Consider the following 27,549-nt stretch of genomic DNA (forward strand, 5'->3'; position numbering starts at 1 on the left):
TGTTACACTAAAGGCAAATGTTCCAGAACTAGCTATGCTCAAGTCAAACTGTTACAGTATGATAAAAAACCCAACTATTATGGATGCCCAACTATGTACTATTTCAAAAATAAAGACAAATTAAATCCATAAATTTGCAAGGGGAGTCCACTTAGTGACACTCTAGCAAGTTCCGCTACTCAGCTGAAAACCTCTGGCACGTCTACAAGCATCAGCAGATTTTAGTACATTAAAAAAAAAATCTTATCCACTTTGTATTTTTGGTTGACTTGGATTATCCTGACACTTACAACCCCAACCACTGGAGTATTTGCATGCTTGGCTACTGGGTTACCTCCCAACATCTTGTTGCACCCCTTCTCCACGTTCATCTTACCAGAACTGATATACGTGATATTACTGAATGGCACTGTGGCACAGTGGGTGAAGCTGCTGCCCCACTGCACCAGAGACCCAGATTCAATCCTGACATCCAGGGTGCCCGTGTGTGGAGTTTGAACGTTTTCCCGTGACTGTGTGGGTTTCTCCTGCGTGCTTGGTTTCCTCTCACATCCAAGGACGTGTGGGTCAGTGAGTTAACCATTTCTGTATTCCTCTAGAAAGGGAGTTCCTAACTTTTTTTAGGCCATGGACCAATAACCCTGCTCTAGTGTGTAGAGGAGGAGAATCTGGTGTGCTACTATAGTGTAGCAGTTAGATAATGCTATTACAGCTCACCCACCATCCACCAATAAATCAGTGAATCGCACTGTGTGGGTGCAGGTGCCAGTCACCGCCTAGTGGCTCACTTGAGAGACCACAGGGGACGGACTTGCATATTAACAGATCTCCACTACCTAAAATCAATTACATTCTACTGGAGAACTGAAGAACAAAAAACTGCCCAACAATCTCCTTTCCTAACCTACGTTACATTGAACATAACAGAACAGTACAGGCCCTTCAGCCGACCTTTTAACCTACTCTAAGATTAATCTAACCCTTGGGGTGGTGAGATACATTAGAGACTTCTAAAAGACGGTTAGTTAAGCACGTGAATGTGAGGAAAATGGAAGGGTATGGATATGGTGTAGGCAGGAGATAAAGTAGATTGTCCATTTGATTGCTAATTTAATTGGATCAGCACAATATTGTGAACTGAAGGGCCTGTTCCTGTGCTGTGCTGTTCTGTTCTATCAATGCTGGAGGAACTCAGCAGGTCAGGCAATGTCTGTGGGGGGAACAAACAGTCAATGTTTTGGACCAAGACCCTTCATCAAGACAAATTTGCCACTGTCAGTTGGTTGTTTCTTAGGCACTTGAAAAATGCTCCACAAATGAAAAGCTTTTAAATTCCTTAAGCAATGTCAACAACTTGAACTTCTGAAGCATTTCTCACAGAGCAATAAAATACATCCTAATACTTTGATATTTTTTTAATCACAAAAATGTAATGTTGAACCACATAAAGAAATATATGGACAGATTGCCAAAACCTTGGTCACAGACCACCTTAAGGAAGGAATGCAAGCTGGGGAGGTGAAGATAAATATAGAAGGAATCCCAGAACTTGGGCTTTGGCAGCTGAAGGCATGACCACCAGGAATGGAGCAATTAAATCCATGGATGATCGAGGCCAGAAATAGAGGGGCATGAGAATCTCAAAGGGTTATGAAGCCAGAGGAGACTGCAGAGAGAAAAAGGGTCAAGGAAGAAAACTTGTTTAAACTAAATTACAATCAAGATCTCAAACATTTATAAGGTAAGAATTTAATTGGCCCAAAGTTTGTTGGACAATTTATACAAGTTTGTTGAAGGCTTTCAGAAGATTTTTGTGCATGTAGTTAATTTGGTAGTAACCACATAACATATTTCAACTGACTAGGGAAACACAATGTATCATGGAGTGTATCTGATTCCAAAGCACCAATCCCCAATCCTGTGATTTCTCAACTCTACATGTTGCAGCATCACGTGCCCTTGAAGTAGATAACCAATTATAAATCCTTGATCCCCTTGAGGGTGTCAACTGAACTTGCAGCTGTAGTTCTTTCTAAAGTTACCAGGCATTTTAAAATGTAACATGAACCATTGCCTTAAGCCCTGTTTTCCACTCCAAGGCTGTATTGTTTAGTGAAGCATCATAGTTTTTAAATATTTATCATTTCAACTGGACATCCCTATAACCTTATTGAATGGTTTCAACACTTCCTACATCAGAGTTGTGCAGCATAAAATCACGCCCTTTGTCCCACTGCATCTTTGCCAACCATCATGTCTGTCTTCTCTAATCCTACTTGCTGGGTTAATTCCATATCCCTCTATGCCCTGCTTATTCAAGTATCTGTCCCAATTCCTTTGTCCTTTCTATTCCTGTCTTCAGCACCTTCTCTAAGAGCTAGTTTCAAATATCAACTATTCTTTGTGTGAAAATTTTACCCCTTAAATCCCCTTTAAACTTCCTCGATCTCATCTTAAACCTAACCCTCATCAGTGGGAAGCAGGCTCTGTTAATGCATTTCCATACCCTTGAACAAGCTCAGGATAACAACCTCATAAATGGAAGTATTTTGAAGAGTCATCACTTGTAGGAAACATGGAATCCAATTTGACCATTACAACCTCCCAAAAACAGCAGTACAGTAATCAGACATGGGAGCAGAATTAGGCCATTTGACATAATGAGTCTGTTTCGCCATTCAATCATGGCTCATTTATTAATCCCCTGAACCTCATTCTCCTGCCTTCTTCCTGTAACCTTTGATGCCCTTACTAATCAAGAACCTATCAACCTCTACTTTAAATATACCCAATGACTTAGCCTCCACGCTGTCTGTGCCAATGAATTCCGCAGATTCGCCACTGCCTGGCTAAAGAAATTCCTTTTCATCTCTGTTCTAAAGGGGCGTCCTTCTATTTTGAAGTTGAGCCTTCTGGTCTTAGACTCTCCCAGTATTGGAAATATCCTCTGCATGTCCACTCAATCTAGGCCTTTCTATATTAGGTAGATTTCAATGAGATGTTCCCCCCCCTCCCCCCCCCCAGTCCCTTTCATTCTTCTAAACTCCAGAGAATACAAGCTGATACAACAAGTCTTAAATAAATAATGGTTAATATTAATTAATTTTACATACTTCTGCAATATCATTCTACAGCCTCCTTTGCTCTAGTTTTATTCCACAACCTCCTGTTGGCACCAACCATACCCTTACCTCCAACCCTTGAACAATTACTAGAAACATACAAATGTGTGCTGATTAAACAAATATGCCAATTCAGTGTTCACAAACATCATGTTAAATTGCAATCTAATGCCTCTGTGTTGGAGAATGATCAAGGAAAGTCTCAGGACAAGCTTTTATTCAGTATGCTACAATAAATAAGTTTTTAAAATATGCAGTCATTTTATTAAATGTAATGAAATGAAGCAGACAATAGAAAATGTCCACAAACAGCAGAGAGATAGAAGATCAGGTAGTTGTGGAAGAGATATTGGTTAGAATATGGTTCCTCTTCAAACAGTACCATTGATTTTAGTGCTTTCACAAAGTAGGATGGTTGTAGTTCAACTTACATTCAAAAATGCTTTCATTCAAAAGCATTTTGAATTAAATATTATTCTAGAAAATCACAGTGGGTCAAGCAGCATCTATGGGTAGAAAGGAACTGTCAATGATTCGGAGTGAAACCCTGCATCAGGACCCTCCTGTACCTAATAAAGTGGCCACAGAGTGAATGTCTGTGGTCTTCTGCTGCTGTAGCCCATCCACTTCATGGTTCAATCTGTTGAGCATGCAGAGATGTTCTATACACCAATGCTGTGGTTATTTGAATTACTGTTGTCTTCTTGAACCTGTCTGGCCATTCGCCTCTGACCTCGCTCATTAACAAGGTGTTAATTGCAGTTCAGCAGTTTCTGAGATACTCAAACCACCTCATCTGGCTTCAACAATCATTCCACGGTCAAAGTCACAGATCACATTTCTTCCCCATTTTGATGCTTGGTTTGAACAACAAATGAACCTCTTGACCATGCCTGCATGATTTTTTGCATGCCACATAACTGGCTGCCTAGATATTTGCATTAACAAAGTGCACAGCTGTAAGGTATATCACTCACTTACAGCTCCCCAAAACTATGTGCTCACATACACATGCATGGGCTCGCTTACACATTGTCCTGATTTTGGTGCATGCTGCTAGTCAGCAAACTTGACACCTGGATTACACTTTACCAAATAAGTTAACTCTTTGCAGAGAAAAAAAAATGTGAAATTTGTTCCTCCGATCTGGCAAAAGCAGAAATTTTCCCATTACTTTTCAGCTACAGGATGTTTACAACCAAAAGAATGAACAAAAGCGAAAATAATTTATTGAGAGACAATGGATATCAACCCATAACAAGCACAATATCAACATTTACATCCTACAAAGCTTCAGACAAATTGTTTGAACTACTATAAACACAAGAAATTATGCAGATAAGGGAAATCTTGAGCAACACACACAAAATGTAAAGCTTAGTAAGCTACAATCAAACAGAGACTTTGACCCTCTACTTGCTTAAGAGTCTGCAGAGATTTGCATGACATCAAAATCCTTGACAAACTTCCACAGATGTGTAATGGAAGGTGTACTGACTGGCTGTATTACAGCCTAGTATGGGAACACCAATGCCTTTGAACACAAAATCCTTCAAAAGATAGTGGATAAGGCCCAGTACATCATGGGTAAAACCCTTCCAACCACTGAGCACATTTACAAGAAATGCTGTTGTAGGAAAGCAGCATTCATCACCAGAAATCCTCGTAACCCAGGCCATGCTCTTTTTTTGCTGCTGCCATCAGGTAGAAGGTACAAGTGCTTCAGGACTCATACCACCAGGTTCCAGTACAGTTACTACCCCTCAACTATCAGGCTCTTGAACAAAAAGAATAACTATACTCATCTATTGAGATGTTTCCACAACCAATGATCTCACCTTAAGGACTTTTTACCTTGTTATTTTATGCTCTTGTTATTTATTGCTATTTATTTATATTTGCGTTTGCACAGTTTATATACTCCAGGTTACTGAGACCCAGAATATGAGATTGCTGGGACCTTGCCCAATATCTTCAAGTCCTCTCTAGCCAGAGACAAGGTCCTGGAGGACAGGCAAGCAGCTAACATTGTTCCATTATTCAAAAAGGAAAGCAGGGAAAATCCTCAAAACTATAGACTGGTGAGTCTCATGTCAGTGATAGGGAAGTTACTGGAGAGAATTATTAGGGATGGGATTTATGCACATTTGGAGAACTATGGCCTAATTAGGGAGAGTCAACATGGCTTTGTGTGGTGCAAGTCCTATTTTACTAACTTGATTGAGATTTTTGACAAGATGACAAGTGGGCTTAATGAAGGTAGAGCTGTGGATGATGTTTACATAGTTCCAGAGGATTAAGATGCATGGTGAATTGGCCATTTGGATTCAGAACTGGCTCGCCACAGAAGAGGGTAGTGGACAAAGGGACTTATTCTAGCTGGATGTCTGTGATTAGTGGTGTTCCGCAGGGATCTGTACTGGGACCTCAACTGCTGTAATGTATATAAATAACCTGGATGAAAATGTAGATGGGTGGGTTAGAAAGTTTACAGATGATACAGAGATCAGGTAGTGTTGTGGATAGGGTAGAAGACAGGCAAAGAATACAGTGGGATACAGATCAGTTGCAGATATGGGTGGAGAACTGGCAGATGAATAAAATCTACTCAAGATGCAGACAGATAGTATTTTGTATTGACAGCTGAGCCAGCTAAGGAAATATGCTGTCACTGTAATGTCCATTTCAATAGACTTTTAAATACAAAGGAGAATACAGTATTGTAGTCAAACTAGTCATGAAAACTTCAAACAGGAGACAGTGAAGATTTCAATGTTTATAGATAAAAGCAAGCGAGTTTTATTCTTGAATGCTCCTTAGATTCAAGGGGCAGGTAATGATGGCACTGAACGCTCCTGCATTATTAAAAGCTACAGAGCCCTTTATTTAGCTTCCAACTCAATCACATTCCACCTGAATAAAATAAAATTGTGTGAAAAGAATCACTTTCAAGGACTCTACAACAGGTCGCCAATATTTTTTTTAGTATTTGCACAATTTGTCTTCTTTTGAAAATCGGTTGCTTGTTAGTCTTTGTGTGTATTCTACTAAGAATGCCTGCAAGAAAATGAATCTCAGGGTTGTATATGGTGACATATATGTACTTTGATAATGAACTTACTTTGAACTTTGAGATATTGGTTAGATTGACTTTCTGCGACTTTAGAAAAATGACAAGGATCTCACTGAAACCTATCGAATATTGAAAGGCCTAGATAGAGTGCATTGGACAGAATGTTTCCTATAGTGGGGTTATGGATCCAAAGGGCACAGCCTCAGAATAGAAGGAAGCCACTTTAGAAGAAAGATGTAGAGGAATTTCTTTAGCCAGAGAGTGGTGAATCTGTGGAACTCATTGCCATATACAGCTTTGGAGGCTATGTCATGGGGTATATTTAAAGTGGACATTGATAGGTTCTTGATTAGTCAGGACATCAAAGGTTATGGGGGAGGGGAAGGCAGAATAATGGGGTTGAGGGGGATAATAAATCAGCCATAATGAAATGGCGGAGCAGACTCGATGGGCCAAATGGCCTAATTCTGCTCCTATGTCTTATGATCTTACTATGTGCATCTGGTCAGCACAGACTTTATAGAGCTTTTCCAGTGCCTTGTAAAAGTATTCATCCCCCATAACTTTGTTCATATAAATGAGTATTACAACCCCAGGGATTTTGCTCAATTTAATGGAGAACTTGGGTAAGGTAAGACACAGTATTGCACTTGAGGAAAGTTAGCATAGTAATTACAAAGGGGATGAATACTTTTTCAGCTTCACAATTTTGATTTTTAATTTTCAGTAAATTGTTGACAGGTTTTTGAAATTTACTTTTTGTTTGACATGATGCACAAAGTTTTGTAGATTAGCTCAAAAAGTCTACTTCAATACATTTTAAATTTATAAAATTATTCAGTAAAATGTGAAAATAGTTGTGCAGGCTGAATACTTTTTCCAAAGCACTGTGTTTACTAGTTGCTTTGGTACAAGTTCAAGAACGTGGAATGAACAAACCAATGTTTATCCCTCAGCACATCTTATTTATTTATTATTAACACAGCACAGTAACAGACCCTTTCAGCCCAACAATTCCATACCACTAATTACACCAAGTGACCAATTAACCTAACAAACATAGGTCAGTGGCATTATAATAGCATCAGGCTAACTGCTATGCTACCATGCCTGTATACAGTACATCATGGGTGATTGTGTGATATTGTTCTGCACAAATTAGTTTCAACTTTTTCTACATTAGAATAGTGAGCGCATGGCAAAAACCCTTCACTGGCTGTAAAGTGGTTTGGCACAGTCTACTGCCACCATTTTAATACATTACTGGGGACAGAGAGCAGTGCTGTTTTAATAACACAGAGTTGTCACTTTCAAGTCCTCACATCAATTGCTACTTCAAATGGTTTAATGTACTGCAGCTTGGATCTACTGCACAGATTTATTTTGAAAAGCCGCAGCAGCAATAATTACAGTAATGATTTCCATGTGATTTTTTCTCAACAAGATAACTGCTTTTCAGACACTTGCATAATTCATTAAAAATGTGCTCATAGCATGGATTCTTAAGACCCGAGATTTATATTTGAATATTTATGAGCTTATATTAAAAATGGCTCCTAAAGTGCAAACTTTTCTGTGAGACACTCTCTGATTCTGATCATAAGACATAGTAGCAGAACCAGGCCATTCAGCCCATCGAGACGACTCTGCCATTTTATTATGGCTGATTTATTATCCCTCTCAACCCCATTCTCTTGCCTTCTCGTCATAACCTTTGATGCCCTTACTTATCAAAAACCTATCACCCACCCCTTTAAATATACCCAGTGATTTGGCTGCTACAGCCACCTGTGACAATGAGTTCCACATATTCACCACCATCTGGCTAATGATATTCTTCCTCAACTCTGTTCCAAAGGGATGTCCTTTAGACTGACAAGCTCCCAGGTACCTCTTAATACTGACAAATTCTCACAAGCCTCCTTGCTCAGCTTCTGATAAGAGAAATACCTCCCACAAGCAATTATTGCTATGAGTGCTTACTGTTAAATCATTTTCTGCAAAGTAATGCATAATTAGACAATAGAAAAGGTTATAAAACCCAATACAGCTACAACCATTCAACCACCCTCACACTAATGCCCAACCTTTGAGTATCCTGAAGGTTCAAGAGGGCCACCAGATTGAGGAGCAGTTATTACCCCTCAACAATCAGGCTCCTGAACTAGAGGAATAACTTCACTCACCTGAACTCTGAACAGATTCCTCAACCTATAGACTCGCTTTAAGGACTCTACAACTTGTGTCCTCAATATCTATTGCTTATTTATTATTATTCTTCTTCTTTTCTTTTTGTATTTGCACGGTTTATTGTCTTTTGCAGATTGGTTGTTTGTCTATCTCTGCTATGTGTGTTTTTTTTTTTACCAATTCTATTGTGTTTCTGTGTATTATGAATGCCTGTAAGAAATGTATCTTGGGGTAGTATATGACATACATGTACTTTGATAAAAAAATTACTTTGAACTTTGAGAATAGCTTTATTTGTCACATGTACATCGAAGCATACAGTGAAATGTGCCAGTGCGTCAAATGAAATCAGCGAGGATTGTGCTGGGCAGCCCGCAGGTCCTGCCGTGCCCGCAGCTTATTAACCCTAACCGTATGTCTTTGAAACATGGGACGAAACCCACATGGTCATGGGAATAAATGTACAAACTCCTTACAAGCAGCAGTGGAAATTGAACCTCATCAGTGATCACTGGCACTTCAAAAGCACTAATCGCTACGTTGCTGCACCGCTTGGCTGTAATACAGACAATACATCAACAATGACATTTCTTTTTCTTACGTTTGGGGCCAATGCACATTACTGAAGCAGATTAGAGCACCCAGGACAGGCCCTCTTCTCATCACTACCATCAAGGAGGAGGTAGAGGAGCAGTTTTAGGAACAGCTTCTTCCTCTCCACCATCAGATTTCTGAATAGACAATGAATCTACAGCTACTACCTATTTTTTTTCTTTTTTGCACTACCTAATTATATATTTCTTATTGTAACATAGTTATTATTATGTATTGCAACATACTTCTTCTTCATGTGCCTTGCGCGTTACACACTTGGGCGATCATGGCTCTCCACATCAAACGATCCCTTGCAGCATCAATGATATCTCACACACTTAGATTTGTTAGCTCTTTCACAGTGTCCATTTATTTTCTTCTTTGTCTTCCTCTTCTGCGTTTCCCAGGCATACGGCCTTGTAATGCAAGGTATTCTATTTCTCCCTTTCCGATGACCTGGCCCAGGAAATTAAGTTTCCTCTCATTCAATGTTCTCATTAAAGATCTTTTTGTATGGGCACGTTGGAGTAGTCTCATTGTTACCCTATCTCTACATGATATTTTCAGCATTCTTCTAAGAAACCACATTCCTGTTGCTTCTAAGTTTCTTTGGAGTTCTGGTGTTATAGTCCATGTTTCAGAAGCATACAGCAAGATTGACCAGATGTAACATTTTAGTAGCCCAAGCCTTGTTGTCATAGAAATGTGTCTGTTGGTAAAAATGGGTCTCATTTTTTGGAAGTTGGTTTTGGCAATGGCAAATCTTCTTATTTCTACTTTACTTTTAGCATCTCATGATATAAAGCTACCAAGTTAATTAAAGCCGGTCTTTTGTTCAATCTCTTGGTTACCAATGTACAATTGGCAGTTGGGAGTATCCTGCTGTTTTGATAGATAGATAGATAGATACTTTATTCATCCCCATGGGGAAATTCAACTTTTTTCCAATGTCCCACCATACATTAGTTTTTTTTAAACAGTTGATGGTTAGACCAAAATCTGCACTTGTTTGTACTACTTTAGGAGGATTTGTAGGTCTTCAGCATCACTTGCTATTAGGGTGGCATCGTCTGCTATCTTATGTTATTGATGTTAACACCTCCAATTTTTATTCCATCTAGGTTTTCTATTTCTCTGAAAATCATTTCACTATAGATATTAAATAATTCCGGTGAGGCAATACATCCCTGTCTAACTCCTCGTTGAATTTTAGTCCAACTGCTTATATCATCATCAATTTTTACCGCTACCGTTTGATTCCAATATAAATTTTGAAGCAATTGTTGGTCCCTTCCATCAATGTTTAGTTTAGCGAGAATTTGAAATTTGCACTTTATCAAATACTTTAGTGAAATCAATAAAACATAAGACATCATTTTGATATTTAATTGCCATTTCTGAAAGCATTTGTAGTATGAAAATTGTGTTCCTAGTTCCTCTATCCTCAATAAACCCATATTGCAGTGTAGAAGTTTTTGGCCTTAACTTGTTTTTAATTCCACTCAGAGCATTTCTCAACAACATCTTTATTATGTGACTCCTAAGACTGATTGTTCGATAATTTTTGCAGTCAATAGTTTCAGGAATTTTTGGCAGTGTTATAAATACTGATTTCATACTACTACTGTCACAAAACAACAAATTTAACAACATGTGCCAATGATATTAAACCTGATTCTAAAATTCTTCTCTGCAGTGGGCTAGGAAAATTAATTATAAGACACTTAACTTGCAAATGTTAAACCATCTCCTCAAAGAGAAAATAGATTAAAGATACAGCAATCTCTTCCATTTTTGGTTAAAAACATTTACATCTTTATTTTGCAATATAACAACAAATGTTGTTGAAAAGGCAAATCTCCACCCAGGAATTCCACATAAGGACCCCAATCTCAGCTGAAAGAGAATTCTAAAGCTCAATTTCCAACCTGTGATAGCTTTTGAAATAAGTGAGTCCACAGAAAAAGAAGGCAAAGCCTGATTCCCATTCCGCTCAAAGAATTCGACCTGGAAATGAATCCAATCCCATTCATGTCAAATTTCCACAAATCTGATTTGTCTGGAAAAACAGTCTTTTACATTTCAAATGCTGTGGAAACAATCTGACAACCTATTAGTTACATTCTGCAATACAGTATACCTAAGCATTATAACAGCTCTTCCTAAAGCTATTCTTCAGTAACTTTTGTATCAGATGTGGCTCAGTACTTGTGTCAGATAATTGTGAGATTCAATCTTGTTATTTAGAGGCACAGCATAGTAAAAGAGCCTTCTGGCATGAGTCCACATTGCCCAATTACACACATGCAACTAACTACTATACTAAACAGTACATTTTTGGAATGCTGGAGGAAACCGGAGCACATGAAGGAGACCTTTGTGATCATATACAACTTTATCACGTCTTCACTTTAATATTCATCACTAAAGGAATTTAGTCAGCTTAATCTTGCTGACAAAGATTCCCCAATTGCCATCCAAAACTTGCCTTTATGTAGCATTAAATGTATTCTGTTATCATTATGCATCTAAAGTTGTTTAAAAAAGGCTCTAAAAGTAATCAGGGAAATTATAGGCCGGTAAGTTTGACATCAGTAGTAGGTAAATTATTGGAAGGAGTACTAAGAGATAGGATCTACAAGTATTTGGATAGACAGGGACTTATTAGGGAGAGTCAACATGGCTTTGTGCATGGTAGGTCATGTTTAACAAATCTATTAGTTCTTTGAGGTTACCAGGAATGTGGATGAAGGGAAGGCATGGACTTCAGTGAGGCCTTTGACAAGGTCCCGCATGGGAGGTTAGTTAGAAAGATCCAGTCGCTAGGTATACATGGTGAGGTAGTAAATTGGATTAGACATTGGCTCAATGGGAGAAGCCAGAGAGAGTGGAGGTGGAGGATTGCTTCTCTGAATGGAGGCCTGTGACTAGTGGTGTGCCACAGGGATCAGTGCTGGGTCCATTGTTATTTGTCATCTATATCAATGATCTGGATGATAATGTGGTAAACTGGATCAGCAAATTTGCTGATGATACAAAGATTGGAGGTGTAGTGGACAGTGAGGAAGGTTTTCACAGCTTGCAGAAGGATTTGGACCAGCTGGGAAAATGGGCTGAAAAATGGCAGATGGAGTTTAATACAGACAAGTGTGAGGTATTGCACTTTGGAAGGACAAACCAAGGTAGAACATACAAGGTAAATGGTAGGACACTGAGAAGTGCAGTAGAACAGAGGGATCTGGGAATACAGATACAAAATTCCCTAAAAGTGGTGTCACAGGTAGATAGGGTGGTAAAGAGAGCTTTTGGTACATTGGCCTTTATAAATGAAAGTATTGAGTATAAGAGTTGGAATGTTATGGTGAGGTTGTATAAGGCATTGGTGAGGCCGAATTTGGAGTATTGTGTGCAGTTTTGGTCACCAAATTACTGGAAAGATATTAATAAGGATGAAAGAGTGCAGAGAAGGTTTACAAGGATGTTGCTGGGACTTGAGAAACTGAGTTATAGAGAAAGGTTGAATGGGTTAGGACTTTATTCCCTGGAGCATAGAAGAATGAGGAGAGATTTGATAGAGGTATATAAAATTATGATGGGTGTAGATAGAGTGAATGCAAGCAGGCTTTTTCCACTGAGGCTAGGGGAGAAAAAAAACAGAGGACATGGGTTAAGGGTGTATTGGAGTATAAAGTTGCATTGTTTGCTGTGTAACCAAAACTATGTAGTCAGCTTTGTGTTTGCTATTTGCTATGTATGTATCCAATTTAGTAGGAGAATGAAATCTCTGTATTGTCTCTGTACTATTGAACACATCAGTGACTTAAGAATGTAGCCAAATAAGAAGATAATGGTGTGCTAATGAGAGATAAATGATAGCTAAGAGATAACTGTGGCCAGGGATGAGGTAATACGTGGCCCAAAAAGTAGATTAGAACATGATTAAGTTAATGGGTAGAAACAATAGTGGGAAGTCAGGAGCTGATGTACTGGTGATACGCAACTGTAGACCGACTGGATATGCTAATGCAACTAAACCAGGAGATTGCTATAAAAAATGCTATGCACAAGGATCGGTGGGCAATCAGCGACTAGCTCACTGACTGTCTCAGCTTTGATTTGCAAATTAAAGTTTAACCCTTCTTGAAGAATCTTCTGTGTCTCCTGGTCGTTTGTGGGGCATAAGAAACCACGACAGGTGAAGGGGTAAAGTTTAAAGGGAACATTGGGTGGAATGAGCTGCCAGATGAAGTGGTAAATGCGGGCTCACTTTTAACATTTAAGAAAATCTTGGATAGGTACATGGATGAGAGTTGTATGGAGGGATATGCTCTAGGTGCAGGTCAGTGGGACTAGGCAATAAAATGGTTCAGCACAGCTAAGAAGGGCCAAAAGGCCTGTTTCTGTGCTGTAATGTTCTATGGTTATAAAGTATATTTTGTTTGTATTAATTTTTTGTCGTGATATGGCATGGTAGCAGGCACTTCTTCCCAATGAACCCAAGCTGTGCAATCAGACCCTTGTGGCCAGTTAATCTAATAACTGACCCTTGTGGCCAGTTAATCTACTATCTTTCCAGTGTAGAATGCCAGAGTACTGGGAGGAAACCTATGGTGAGAATGTACAGAAGTGGAATTGAACCCGAGTCGCTGATACCATAATAGTATTACACTAACTGTTATTCTAACTCTGCCACGAACAGTCCCAAGCCTGGCTGCAAAACGAGGACTGGGCAAGGGACTAAAAACTCTATCCTGTAAAGGCCCAACAGAAATGCCAAAGGCCACATCTCTTGGAGAAGAAAGACCTTAAGTTGGGCTACACCCGGGGACAACTCGAAAGGCTGGCTCAGCTCAGAGGTCTCTGGCAAGCTGCTGTTAGCAGCCTCTACCCCGGCAGGGGTGCTGGGCTGTAAGATAGGTGATGGTAAGCAAGTGACTGCTGTGCTATATAATACCATTCATGGTGGTTAAGTGCCACTGTAGAGCCTCGCTAATAGAATATCTAGTCTGAGGCTCCCATGTGGCACTGGGGTAACGCAACACTGTTAGAGGATGCCATCTTTCAAAGGAGGCATGAAATTGTTACCCTGTCTGACCTGTGAGCTGAACAAAAAAATCTGTGACACAGTATTTAATAGCAGTAGTTAAGTGCTTGTGCTCATTATATACCCTTCAATCATTTTCATAAATTAAGATGACCTAGTTCTAGAATCTCTCACAAAAGGAAATAATCTCTTTAGATCTCTTCTGACAAGATTGGTAAACATATGTTTAAACTTTATTCAAAGTTCCTGAGCCTCCCAACAGTGTAGCATTTCCCCAATGCTACCTGGGAGCCTGATGCTAGACATAAAGCACTTTACAACCCAGTCTTTTATACTCATATAAAAACCCTTTGATCACCCCAAGACCTCTTTAGGATCTACATATGAATGAAGAAAGAATGCAAGTTTACACAGCATCTTTAGCACCACAAATACTCTTTAAAAGTAGTCACTGCTTTTCTGAGAAATTACAGAATTAAGAGATGGGTATTAAATGCTTGCTTCAGTAACATATCCTCAAAATTGAAGACAAAAAAAATCAATTCAATCGAGTATTTAGTCTTTCAGGTAGACCTTCAGCACTTGATGTTCTTAATATCTAGCAGTGTCTTGCAATTGTACAAAATACATAAAGGTTGGATGTATGTTTATCAGAGAAAATGACAAATTGTAATAGAAAGAAAGAAAGGGAGATGCCAGATTTCTTTTGAATGTGAAAGAAAGATAAATTAGCTTTATTTGTCGCATGTACAGTACACGAGTGTGATGAACTGAGATGTGGAATTGTTATGAGCACAACACCCTGGCTCAGAGGCATTTGGTAGAACTGCTAAACATTTGGAGTTGCTGATGGCACTGGAATTCCTCTCTCTGTCAAAAAAAACAAGCCACTGGAGGAACTCAAGAGGTCGGGCAGCTTCTGTGGAGGTGAAGAGATGGTTGATGTTTCAGGTCGAAACCCCGCATCAGGACTGAGAATGTAAAGAGAAGATAGTCAATATAAAAAAGTGAGGGGGATGGTGGATGGTGGGGGGGTGGGGGAAAATGGGGATGTAAAGGAGGGATAGCCAGAAGCAGAATCAGGTTTATTATCACCGGCATGCATTGTGAAATTTGTTAACTTAGCAGCAGCAGTTCAATGCAACACACAATAACATTGGAAAAAAAAGAGAAATCAATTACAGGTAGTATATATACAAATATTAAATAGATTAAAAATAGTGCGAAGACAGAAGTGTTTTATATTAAAAAAGTGAGGCAGTGTTCAATGTAATGCAGAGGGAGGAAGCTATTGCTGAAACACAGAATGTGTGGCTTCAGGCCTTTGTCCCTCCGTCCTAACAGTAACAACGAGAAGAAGGCATGTCCTGGGTAATGGTGGTGGGGGGGGGGGGGGGGGAGGGTCCTTAATAAAAGGTCACCTTTTGAGGCATCACTCCTTGATGCCAGCATGAAGAGGTAAGGGGAACGGGTGAGGCAGGAGAAGGGTGACGGTGGTGGTGGTGGTGGGAAGGGTTGGGGAATTTAAAGGGGAGATAGCCAGTATAAAGAGGTGAAGGGGACAGGGGAGGAAGAGATGAATGGTGATGGTAGGGGTTAGTAAAACAGTGATAGAAATTGGAAGGTGAGATAACTCTGATTAGCAAAGGGATTAGTGGGATTCAAATTCATTGCCATCTGATTGGGATGTTAGAGATACAAGATACCTCAGCCAATGTCGAGAGAAACATATAAATGCAGTACAGAAGGTTTGGATTCGTATCCTCCACAAATCATAAGTAATTCCATCCTGCAGTCCTCTGCCACACCAGCATTAGTTTCTCTAAATTTTCGAACGCTGTCCTGCACTGATGTCTCTCAGTGGGTCTTCCAGCTTCCGTCTACTCTCTACACTCCAGAAGCTTCAGCATAAAAATCCAGAGTTGGTGTCTGCATACCAGAGGTGACTGTTGTAGGTAGGTGTGATCTTCCCCACTGCTCTCTCAGGTGGGCATAAGAGTGTGAGTGATCATTATCACATTGCTCCAGGGATCTGCAGCTCACAAACTGGCTGCTTGCTACAGGGGTTCTATAGAACATAGGTCAGTACAACAGAGGAACAGCACACAATGTTGTAACCAATAACACCCAAGTACTTCATTAGCTGTAAAGCACTTTGAACATCCTATCATAGATACAAATTCCATAACTTCATAAGCCATAGGAGGAGAATTAGGACATTTGCCCAGCGAGTCTGTTCTGCCATCCTTCATGGCTGATCTATTATCCCTTTCAACCTCATTCTCTTGCTTTCTCACCATAACCTTTGACACCCTGACTAATCAAGAACTTATCAACCCCTGCTTTAAATATATCCAACTTGGCCTCCACAGCTGTCTATGTTGATAAATTCCACAGATTCACCACCATCTGGCTCAAGAAATTCCTGTTCATCTGTGTTCTGAAGGCTGTGCCCTCTGGCATTTATGACACAAGGAAATATCCTCTCCACATCCACTCTATCTAGGTCTTTTAATATTCGACTGATGAAATTCCACCCCCCCCCCCCCCCATATCTTCTAAAACTCCAGTGAGAACAGGCCCAGACATACCCTTTCATTCCAGGAAGTTCATGTCTTTTTAAAAAAGCAAGCAGACCAATTTGGCCTATGAATACTACTGGAGATTCACTATTTCAATTAGCTAAACCCATACCTCTTACAAAGCTGTCAACTCAACCCAGTTGACAACAGACTCGTATGGGCCAGACAAGTAATTGCACGTCTAATTTTCAAATCAAGATTTAAAATTAACAGCAATGCAAATCTGAGATTGTGTTGTAGGAAATGAATTCATTCCTCAGCTGGTTGCCTCACCATCTGTTATGAAGGGGCCACTGTACAGGATCAGCAAAAGCAGCAGGTTTGTAAATTCAACCATTCACCTCCCTAGCATTGAGGACATCTTCAAAAGGCAAAGCCTCAAAAAGGAGGCACCTATCATTAAGGATCCCCATCACCCAGGACATGCCCTCTTCTGATTACTACCACCAAGGAGGAGGTACAGGAATCTTAAGACACATACTCAACATTTTAAGAACAGCTTCTATGAATGCCTCAAAATTTTTGCTCCCTTTTGCACAGCTTATTATATATATTACAGGAAAAAGGCAGGAGAATGGAGTTGAGGGGAACAATAAATCAACCATGATGGAATGGTGGATCAGACTCAATGGACTGAATGGCCTAATTCTGCACCTATGTCTCATGATCTTTTTGTAATTTAGTTTTTTCATTTGTAACACTGTACTGTTACCACAACAAATTTCATGACATAAGTCCGTGATATTAAACCTAATTCTGACTCTAAAGATGAACTAAAAATTGAGGAACAGCCCGTTTCAGTGTTTCACATGAACAGATCATTTTATGGCACAATTCTTCAGCAGCACTCTTCCCTCAACAGCCTCTTCAACACAAAGCACATTTACTGGCAAAGATAACCTAATAAACTTGAAGATCCATATCTATCATTGAACAACCGGGCACAAGAGACAGCAGATGCTGGAAATCCAGAGCAACACACACAAAATGCTGGAGGAACTCAGCAGGTCAGACAGCACCAATGGAAATGAATGAACAGTCAACGTTTCAGGCCGAGACCCTTCATCAGGACACGATTGCTGGCCAAGTTAACACACAGTGATACTCAACATCACATGAATAACTTTTGAGGTATATTCACTGCTGTGATGTTAATAAACACAGACAGAAAGCACTTTTTAATTTGCTTATTTTGCAATCCTGAATGAGGAATGGTTAGGTCTGGAGTAATCTTCCTGTTATTCTTCACAAAAGTGTTATGGGCTCTTTCACACCTTAGCTAAAGAAAGCAATTCCAATAGTCACACACACACACACACACAGTTAAGGGGAAGGTAGGTGGGTAGGGAGGAAGAATGAAGCAAGGAGTAGTGGAGATAGCTTCTACTCCCTCATCTCATCCCACCTTACTCTGGCTTCTTCCCCTTCCTTTTCAACCCAGATGAAGGGTCTCAGCCAGAGACGTTGACTGTTTATTCCTCTCCATAGATGCTGTCTGACCTGCTGAGTTCCTCCAGCATTTTGAGTGTGAATCAGAATCAGATCTAATATTACTGGCATGTTGTGAAATTTGATGTCTTTGCAGTAGTAGTACAATGCAATACATAATAATAGATAAAATGTGAATTACAGTAATTATATATATTAAATAGTTAAACTAAATAAGTATGGCAAAAAAAGTAGTATTCATGGGTTCAATGTCCATTCAGAATTCAGATGGCAGAGGGGAAGAAGCCGTTCCTGAATCATTGAGTGTACCTCCTCCCTGATAGTAGTAATGAGAACAAGGCATAACCTGGGTGACGGGGGTCCTTAATGATCTGTGTTGTTCTGGATTTCCAGCATCTGCAGATCTTTAGTTTCCAATGGTGCCACACTAGAACTGTCTGTACTGCTCCGGCAAATCATACACACAAGAAATTCTGCAGACACTGGAAACCCAGAGCAACACCCGCAAAATGCTGGAGGAGCTCAGCAGGTCAGGCAGGATCCATGGAGGGGAATAAAGAGTCGACGTTTCAGGTCGAGACCCTTCATTAGGACTGGATAAAAAAGGAAGATGCTGTTGAGTTCCTCCAGCATTTTGTGCGTGCTGCTTCGGCAATTTACATTTTTTGTAACTCTAATGAAGGACCGAAATTAATATATAATTTAATTCTGTGTCTTTAAAGCCCAGTTCCTCGATACACAGCGCATCCCCACTATGACAGACATCTCGCTGAACCAGGGGGTAGAACAATGAACCGATTTTGGGAAACACGCTGCCAAACAACACAATCTTTGTTTCATTCCATCACTGAACAATTTACTGGATGTGCAGCAGTCATAGACACAGAGGAAGCAATTCAGCCATCTCCTTAGCAACACAGATAATTAAGAGTTGGTGCCGTTGAGGAGAGCGGCCCGGACGCAGCGGGACAAAGCGGCCGTTGCCAAGGAGCCCAGGCCCCGGGCCTGACGGCGCGACTCCGGAACCGGCGGTAACGCCGAGCAAAGACCCGAGACCCCACCCCCCAACCATCCACCCACAGGGAAACACGGAGAGAGGCGGTTTCTTACCGCTGCTGGCCGCGTTCCTGCGAGGCTGCCTCCGCCTGCCGTACCCGGCTGTGAGAGAGTACCGGCGCTTTATGGACAGGAGCTGAGCGGCCAAGTGAGACGGGCCGGGCCGCGCCGGGCGCCCGCCGGGTAGTGCGCGCGCTCCGCCGATGGGGGGCGGCAGCGAGGCAGCTCCAGTGGGGAGCGCCGGTTGGCGCCGCCAGGGGGAGCTGGCGGGTCTTTGTGAGGCGGTCCTCCGATCCGCGGCGGAGGGGCCGGGTGGGGGCGCTAGGGAGGGGTCCCAGGTCCAGTGTGGGAGAGGTGAGAGGGTGTGAGTGGCTGAGGGGTGGGGCTGGAGGTAGTGGGGAGGGGAAAGAGGAGGGAGGCGTGGAGGGGAAAGTGAGGAGGAGGGTGGGGGAAGAGGGGAAGAAGGTATGATGAGGGAAAGGCAGGGTGATGAGGAAGAGGAGGGAGAGAGGGGGTGATGGGGAACGGAGAGGGAGAGAGGGGCTGATGGGGAACGGGGAGGGAGAGAGGAGTGATGGTGAAGGGAAGGGAAGGGTGATGGGAGGGTGGGAAGGGGAAGGGAGGGTTGATAGGGGAGGGAGGGGTGACGGGGAAGACGGTGGGGGGAGGTAGTGATGGGGTAAGGGAGAGGGAGGGGTGATGGGGAAAGGGGGAGGGAGAAGCAATGGGGAAACGGGAGTGAGGGGTGACGGGGAGGGGGAGGAGTGACAGGGAGGGAGGGAGGGGTGACAGGGAAGAGGAGGGTGGGAGGGAGTGATAATGGGGAAGGGGGAGGGAGGGGTGATGGGGAAACGGGAACCAGGAGTGACAGGTGAGGGGGAAGGGGAGGGAGGGGTGATGGGGAAGAGGAGAGAGGGAGTGATTGGGGCAGGGAGGTGGGAGGGAGGGGTGACTGGGAAGAGGAAGGGGAGGGAGGGGTGATATGGGGAAGGGGAGGGAGGGGTGATATGGGGAAGGGGAGGAGTGATGGGAAATGGGGAGGGAGAGTGTGATGGGGAAGGGGGAAGGGAGGTGATGGGGAAGGAGAGGGGGGTTGGGACAGTAGGGGTGATGGGTAAAGGGGGAGGGAGGGGTTGATGGGGGAAGGCGGAAGGGAGAGATGTAGATGACATTTTCTTTATCTTGCCAGTGAAGTTGGACAATATTTTGTAGGTGAACTTCCTAAATTTATGATCATTACAGAGTAGATAGTTACCTAAGATTGTTTTAGTTGGGGGTGGTAATGGGGACAAGCTCCCACTACCTATTAAATGCTCCCAATGGTGTGCACCTCAAATAGTCTTTGACAACCAAGTTCAGCTCCTGGCCTTTACGTGTGGCTTAGCTACTAAGCCCAGCAGAACTGTGTCTACTGACAGGAGAAGGGGCAAAGGTGGGTTACTGGTGCCTTCAAACCAGTGGCTTTAAGCAGATAAGGCTAAGCAACCATGGCTGGCAGCTCAGTTAGGAGAAGAAACCACTGCCTTGAGTAAACCCTGAGGAAAAGTCCGGAGCTGGCAGTCCTACATTGAGTTCAACGCTGACTGGCAACTCCTGCAACACCGCTGGTGTCAAGCTGTATCGGTCTCTGCCGTTCCTTTGGGTTCATCAGGTGCATGGAGAGGGGGAGCTTGTTACATGGGCAATAGCTTGATTTCCATATTACACAGCCCTGGCCTGCGTATACCTAGGATGCACCACTCAGAATCAGAATCAGCTTTATTACCACCAGCATGTGACATGAGATTTGTTAACTTCGCAGCAGCAGTTCAATACAATACATAATATAGAGGAAAAAAAACACAAAATAAAATAATAATAACAGATAAATCAATTACAGATTATGTATATAGAATAGATTAAAAATTGCGTAAAAAATCAGAAATACTATATATTAAAAAAGTGAGGTAGTGTGAAAGGACTCAATGTCTATTTAGGAATCGGATGGCAGAGGGGAAGAAGCTGTTCCTGAATCGCTGAGTGTGTGTCTTCAGGCTTCTGTAACTCCTACCTGATGGTAACAGTGAGAAAAGGGCATGCCCTGGGCGCCGGAGGTCCTTAATAATGGACGCTGCCTTTCTGAGACACCGCTCCTTGAAGTTGTCCTGGGTACTTTGTAGGCTAGTACCCAAGATGGAGCTGACTAAATTTATTATCCTCTGCAGCTTCTTTCTGTCCTGTGCATTAGCACCCCACCCTCCACCACCTCCATACCAGACAGTGATGCAGCCTGTCAGAATGCTCTCCACAGTACATCTATAGAAGTTTTTGAGTGTATTTGTTGACATACCAAATCTCTTTAAACTCCTAATAAAGTATAGCCACTGTCTTGCTTTCTTTATAACTACATCGATATGTTGGGACCAGGTTAGATCCTCACTGATCTTGACACCCAGGAACTTGAATCTGCTCACTCTCTCCACTTCTGATCCCAATGTGAGGATTGGTATGTGTTCCTTTGTCTTACTCTTCCTGAAGTCCACAATCAGCTCTTTCATCTTACTGGTGTTGAGTGCCAGGTTGTTGCTACACTAGTTGGCATATCTCATTCCTGTACACCCTCTCATCACCACCTGAGATTCTACCAACAATGGTTGTATCGTCAGCAAATTTATAGATGGTATTTGAGCTATGCCTAGCCACACAGTCATGGGTACAGAGAGGGTAGAGCAGTGGGCTAAGCACACACCCCTGAGATGCGCCCATGTTGATCGTCAGCAAGAAGGACATGTTATCACCAATCCGCACAGACTGTGGTCTTCCGGTTTGGAAGTCGAGGATCCAATTGCAGAGGGAGGTGCAGAGGCCCAGGTTCTGCAACTTCTCAATCAGGATTGTGGGAATGATGGTATTAAATGCTGAGCTATAGTTGATGAACAGCATCCTGACGTAGGTGTTTGTGTTGTCCAGGTGGTCTAATGCCGTGTGGAGAGCCATTGAGATTGCATCTGTCCTTGACCTACTGTGGCTCTAGGCAAATTGCAATGGGTCCAGGTCCTTGCTGAGGCAGGAGTTCATTCTAGTTGTGACTAACCTCTCAAAAGCATTTAATCACTGTAGATGTGAGTGCTACCAGGCTATAGTCATTGTGGCAGCTCACATTATTCTTCTTAGGAACAGGTATAACATAGAAACCCTACAGCACAACCCTTCGGCCCACAAAGCTATGCCAAACATGTTATTACCTTGGGTTACCCATAGCCCTCTATTTTTCTGAGCTCCATGTACCTGTCCAGGAATCTCTTAAAAGACCCTATCGTATTCGCCTCCACCACCGTTGCTGACAGCCCATTCCACGCACTCACCACTCTCTGTGTAAAAAAACTTTAAATTGTTGCCAGGGTCCATGATTGACCCTGACCAACAGAGGCCTACTATAGAGTAAATGTTAAGGTGATTCCACTAGGAAGGGGCAAAGTTAAAACATTTTGGAGGGCTTGTCATTAAAATCTGAGATGTGTGACTTTGCAAAGAGCATCATGTACAAATCATGTTCTCAGTATTATTTATTTACTTAATTAATTTTTATTATTATTTGTTGTTTTATATTTGCATAATTTGTCTTCTTTAGGGCACTGGCTGCTTGCCAATCTTTCTGTGTAGTTTTTTACTGATTCTATCGTATTTCTTTGTTCTACTGTGAATGTCTGCAAGAAATTGAAGGCCTCCATGTGCATCGAAACATACAGTGAAATGAGTCATTGGTGTCACGACCAACACAGTTCGAGGATGTGCTGGGGGCAGCCTGCAAGTATTGCCATGCTTCCTGTGCCAATTAGCACGCGCCAAACTTACTAACCCGTACATCTTTGGTCTGTGGAGGAAACTGGAGCATCTGGAGGAAACCCAAAAGGTCGCGGGGAGAGCGTACAAACTCCTTACAGACAGCGGTGGGAAATAAGTCCCAATCAAAGGTACTGTAAAAGCTAGCAGTAGGCTCCCGCCAGAGACATGAGTTTAACTGAATTTAAATTCAACCAAATAAATTTGGAATAATTTGTTATCATGAACCTACCAGCCTGCTACAAAACTATTTAGTTCACTGATGTCTTTCAGGTAAGGAAAGCTGCATTTGTCAGGTCCGGCCTAAATTTGGATCCACACTCTTCATTCCCTCTCTAATGGCCTAGCAACCTATTGAGATCAAGAGCTAATTAAAGGAAGGACAAATAATGCTAACCCTGTTAGACCCTGAGAGTGAATAAATACAATTATCTTTGATTCCTGGGAAGCCTTATCTAAACACTTTGCAGGGAGTAGATAAAAGACAGCATAAAGACAGTGGGATTGAAAGACCTTTGTTCATAGTGTCAGCCTGAAACTCTGCTCTGCCACTTATAGTTCATTTTGTTTTCAAAAACAGCAACTGGGGAAGGCACCATGAGCAGGAAAACTGCATGATCAAGAGGTCAGGCATGAAAGTCCAGAGAGAAGCAAATTATGACAGCTCTTGCTGTGACACTTCTTCTCAGTCTCCAAGCTGGAATTCTACACTAAAATCTCCCTCATTTTATTAGCTGAATTCCCACAGTGAATTAATGAGGCCACTTTATGCAAATATACCAGATTGGCCGAGCAAATTATCTTTCAAAAGGATTTCTAGACAAAACTAACACATGCACCAACTAGAGACAGTAACTGTTTGCGGGACATCAAGCTGAAGGAATGTTCTGCTGCTCTGAACGTGTCCCTATGTCTACCTGCTATTCTAAGTCAGTCCCTAGCAGATGCAATTTATGACCCTTTTAAAGTACAAAGTTGAAAGAAAGTTTATTATTAAAGTATGTATATGTTTAGGGTGGCAGCGCAGAGATACGTCTCTACGCACTCCTTCCCTCCGCTAGCCAGCAGGTCACCCTTGGGCAAGGTGTAGCACCCGCTCAGCCCCCCAATCAGGGTCACGTGAAGCCATGGGAGCAGGTGGTGGATGGTCGTATGAGCAGCTGGTGCATATCACAAGTCCTGGTTATGCGACCACTGACACCAGGCAATCTCTGAATTGAATTAATAATGGCTGGGGTCACCCGTCTTGTAAAGACACTGTGCAGAAGGCGGCAATGGCAAACCACTTCTGTAGAAAAATTTGCTAAGTATAGTCATGGTCATGGAAGATCATGATCGCCCACGTCATATGACATGGAACTTAATGATCGAACGTGTTACCATACACTACTTTGAAATTTATTCTTTGCAGGCATTTACAGGAAAAATAAAGAAAAACATTCAACTAATCATTTTCATTGGTAAACTTGCAATTCGGCCCGGAATTCGGAGATGTCATTTTTATTTACTGGTAATTCATGGGGTGCAGACAGATTTTACTGCCCTTTGTGGTGAGCTACCTTCTTGAATTGCTCCTGTCCTTCTGGGAAAGGCCTTCCCAGAGTGCTGATAGTTCAAAGTAAATTTATTATCAAACAGTGGGGGTCCTTGATGATGGTGCTGCTTTCCTGCAACAGCACTCCTTGTAGATGTGCTCAATGGTAGGTAGGAAGTTCGAGGACTGTGTCCCAGTGACATTGAAGAAATGGTGATATATTTCCATGGCAGGTTGGTGCTGGACCTGGAGGGGTAGGTATGGGCAGCACTATTGAATGGATCTGTTGCTTTCAATCCCCTCTTTGTTGTACATTGCAGCAATGGTGCAGGGTGGAAGCAATCATCATTGAAGATCCTCACCATTCAGGATGTAAGAAGGCGGAGCTTAGGAGGATTAATGGTGCCTAACGGCGACTCCTTTGCTTGCATCTTCAGAAACAGCTCTATTTCCATCTTTAATATCTCTATTTTTCCCTTTCAGGGTTCTTTTGAAGACCCTGACCTGGAGTTACTCGCTGATTACGGTTCTCTGCAGGAATGGGACTCGCTCTCGGGGTTCCATAACTGGTCGTTGGTCGGCACGCCAAAGGCTCAGCCTGAGAGGCCAACTCGAATTCGGAAGCCTAGGGTCACGGGGCACTGGAGGCGGGTGGATCGAGGGTCGGTGTCATGATGGGAGACCCGTGTGTCGTCGGGGTATCTGCCGTGTGCCTGGAGACCCGGGATTGTAAACTAGAGAGTTGTTTGTTACATGTCCCCTCTCGCTGTGAAATGGAGACACCTCTTTCCCCCTCATTAGGGAGAGAGAGAGAAAATCTGCGGTATGTCGAATACCGAGTTAAACATGAAGTCTTTGGAGTAACTGCAAGTCTGTATCTTTGCTATTGCTTTGCTCACTCTTGAGTGCTCAGTGGCAGTGCCAATGCTTTTTTTGCCAGTGGGGGAGGGGGGAATTGTTGCTTACGTGCTGGGGGGGGCTTTGGGGTTTTAACGTTTAACTGTCATTCATTCTTTGGGACACTTCTCTGTTTTTGTGGATGCTTGCAAAGAAAAAGTATTTCAGGATGTATATTGTATACATTTCTCTGACATTGGCTGAGAGGATGGTGCAGGAGGGCTTCAGGTTTTTAGATAATTGGGCTTTGTTCCAGGGAAGGTGGGATCTGTTCTGAAGGGACGGTTTACACCTGAACTGGAGCGGGTACTAACATTCTTGCAGGGAAGTTTGCTAGAGCTTCTTGGGGGGGGGGGGGTTTAAACTAAATTTGCAGGGGGCGGGGATCCAGAATGTGAGAGTGGATAGCGAGAGGAAGAATAAAGGACAGGTGGGGACTACATGGTTCCGGAATATTAAGTGTGTAGTAGAGGAAGGTGAGGCGGAACAAGTGATAAGGAGGACACATGTACAGAGGGATGGTCTGACGGAACATGGAGTTAAATGTGTTGAAAGAATAAGTAAATGTAGGAAGGACAACAAAATTCTAGGGGCGTATAGCCCGATGGGAGTTCGGGGAGCTGGGTTAAGCACAATAGGCAGCGATTCAAACAGAGAGAGGAGAAATGGGTTAAAAATTCTATATCTGAATGCACGAAGTGTCAGGAATAAGGCGGATGAGCTTGAAGCCCAGGTGCGAATGGGTAACAATGATGTTGTTGGGATAACGGAGACATGGCTGCAGGGAGATCAGACCTGGGAAATGAATGTACAAGGGTATACGTGCTATCGTAGGGACAGAAATGTGGGCAGAGGGGGTGGGGTGGCCCTGTTGGTGAGGAATGAGATTCAGTCCTTTGCAAGGGGGGACATAGGGTCAGGAGAAGTAGAGTCTGTGTGGATAGAACTGAGGAACAGTAAGGGCAAAAGGACCCAAATGGGTGTTGTCTACAGGCCACCAAACAGTAGCATGGATATTGGGTGCAAGTTGAATAGGGAGTTAACGTTGGTATGTGGCAAAGGTAATGTCGCAGTAGTTATGGGGGATTTCAACATGCAGGTGAACTGGGAGAATCAGGTTGGTGCTGGACCACAGGATAGGGAGTTTGTAGAGTGCCTACGGGATGCACTCTTGGAACAGCTTGTACGAGAGCCGACCAGGGACAAGACTATTCTGGATTTAGTGTTATGTAATGAACAGGATTTGATAAGCGATGTCGCAGTAAAGGAGCCATTAGGAGGTAGTGATCACAATATGATAAGCTTTTATCTGCAGTTTGAGAAGGATAAGGGCAGCTCGGAGGTGTCAGTGTTGCAGATGAACAGGGGAAACTATGGAACCATGAGGGAGGAGCTGGCCAAAGTTGACTGGACGGATAGCCAAGCAGAAAAGACAGTGGAACAGCAATGGCAGGTATTCTTGGGAATAATGCACAAGGTGCAAAATCAGTTCATCCCCCAGAGAAGGAAGGATTCAAAGGGGGGAAAGGGGCCTCAGTGGTTGACAAAGGAAGTCAGAGTCTACATAGCATTAAAAAAAAAGGAAATATGACAGAGCTAAGGTGAGTGGGAGGACAGATAATTGGGAGGTTTTTAAGGAACAACAGAACTTAACTAAAAAGACAATACGGGGAGAAAAAATGAGGTACGAACGCAAGCTAGCCAGGAATATAAAGGAAGATAGCAAAAGCTTTTTTAGGTATGTGAAGAGAAAGAAGATAGTTAAGAACAATGTTGGGCCCTTGAAGAATGAATTGGGTGAAATTGTTATGGGAAACAGAGAAATGGCAGAAAAATTTAATGAGTACTTTAGATCTGTTTTCACTAAGGAAGACACAAGCAATCTCCCAGATGTATGGATGGGCCAAGGACATAGGGTAACAGAGGAAAAGAAACAGATTGACATTCGGAAGGAAACGGTGATGAGAAGACTGATGGGACTGAAGGCTGACAAATCCCCAGGTCCAGATGGTCTGCACCCTAGGGTACTAAAGGAGGTGGCCCTGGAAATTGCGGATGCATTGGTAATCATTTTCCAATGTTCCTTAGATTCAGGATCAGTTCCTGAGGATTGGAGAATGGCTAATGTTATCCCACTTTTTAAGAAAGGAGGGAGGGAGAAAACAGAGAACTATCGACCTGTCAGC

The 27,549-nt window shown here is 42.4% G+C and overlaps 1 protein-coding gene across 1 annotated transcript in view; it reads right to left on the reverse strand.

Moving 5' to 3' along the window:
• Positions 1-19,307, reverse strand: part of ctnnbip1 (catenin, beta interacting protein 1) — an 85,823-nt gene extending 66,516 nt beyond the window's left edge. Inside the window, exon 1 of the mRNA XM_073032247.1 lies at positions 19,165-19,307. The gene's annotated coding sequence lies outside the window, so the exon portion shown is untranslated. The remainder of the gene's footprint in view (positions 1-19,164) is intronic.
• Between the last annotated feature and the right edge of the window lie 8,242 nt (positions 19,308-27,549).

The sequence above is a fragment of the Hemitrygon akajei genome, chromosome 29 (assembly GCF_048418815.1).
Source record: "Hemitrygon akajei chromosome 29, sHemAka1.3, whole genome shotgun sequence".
NCBI lineage: Eukaryota > Metazoa > Chordata > Chondrichthyes > Myliobatiformes > Dasyatidae > Hemitrygon > Hemitrygon akajei.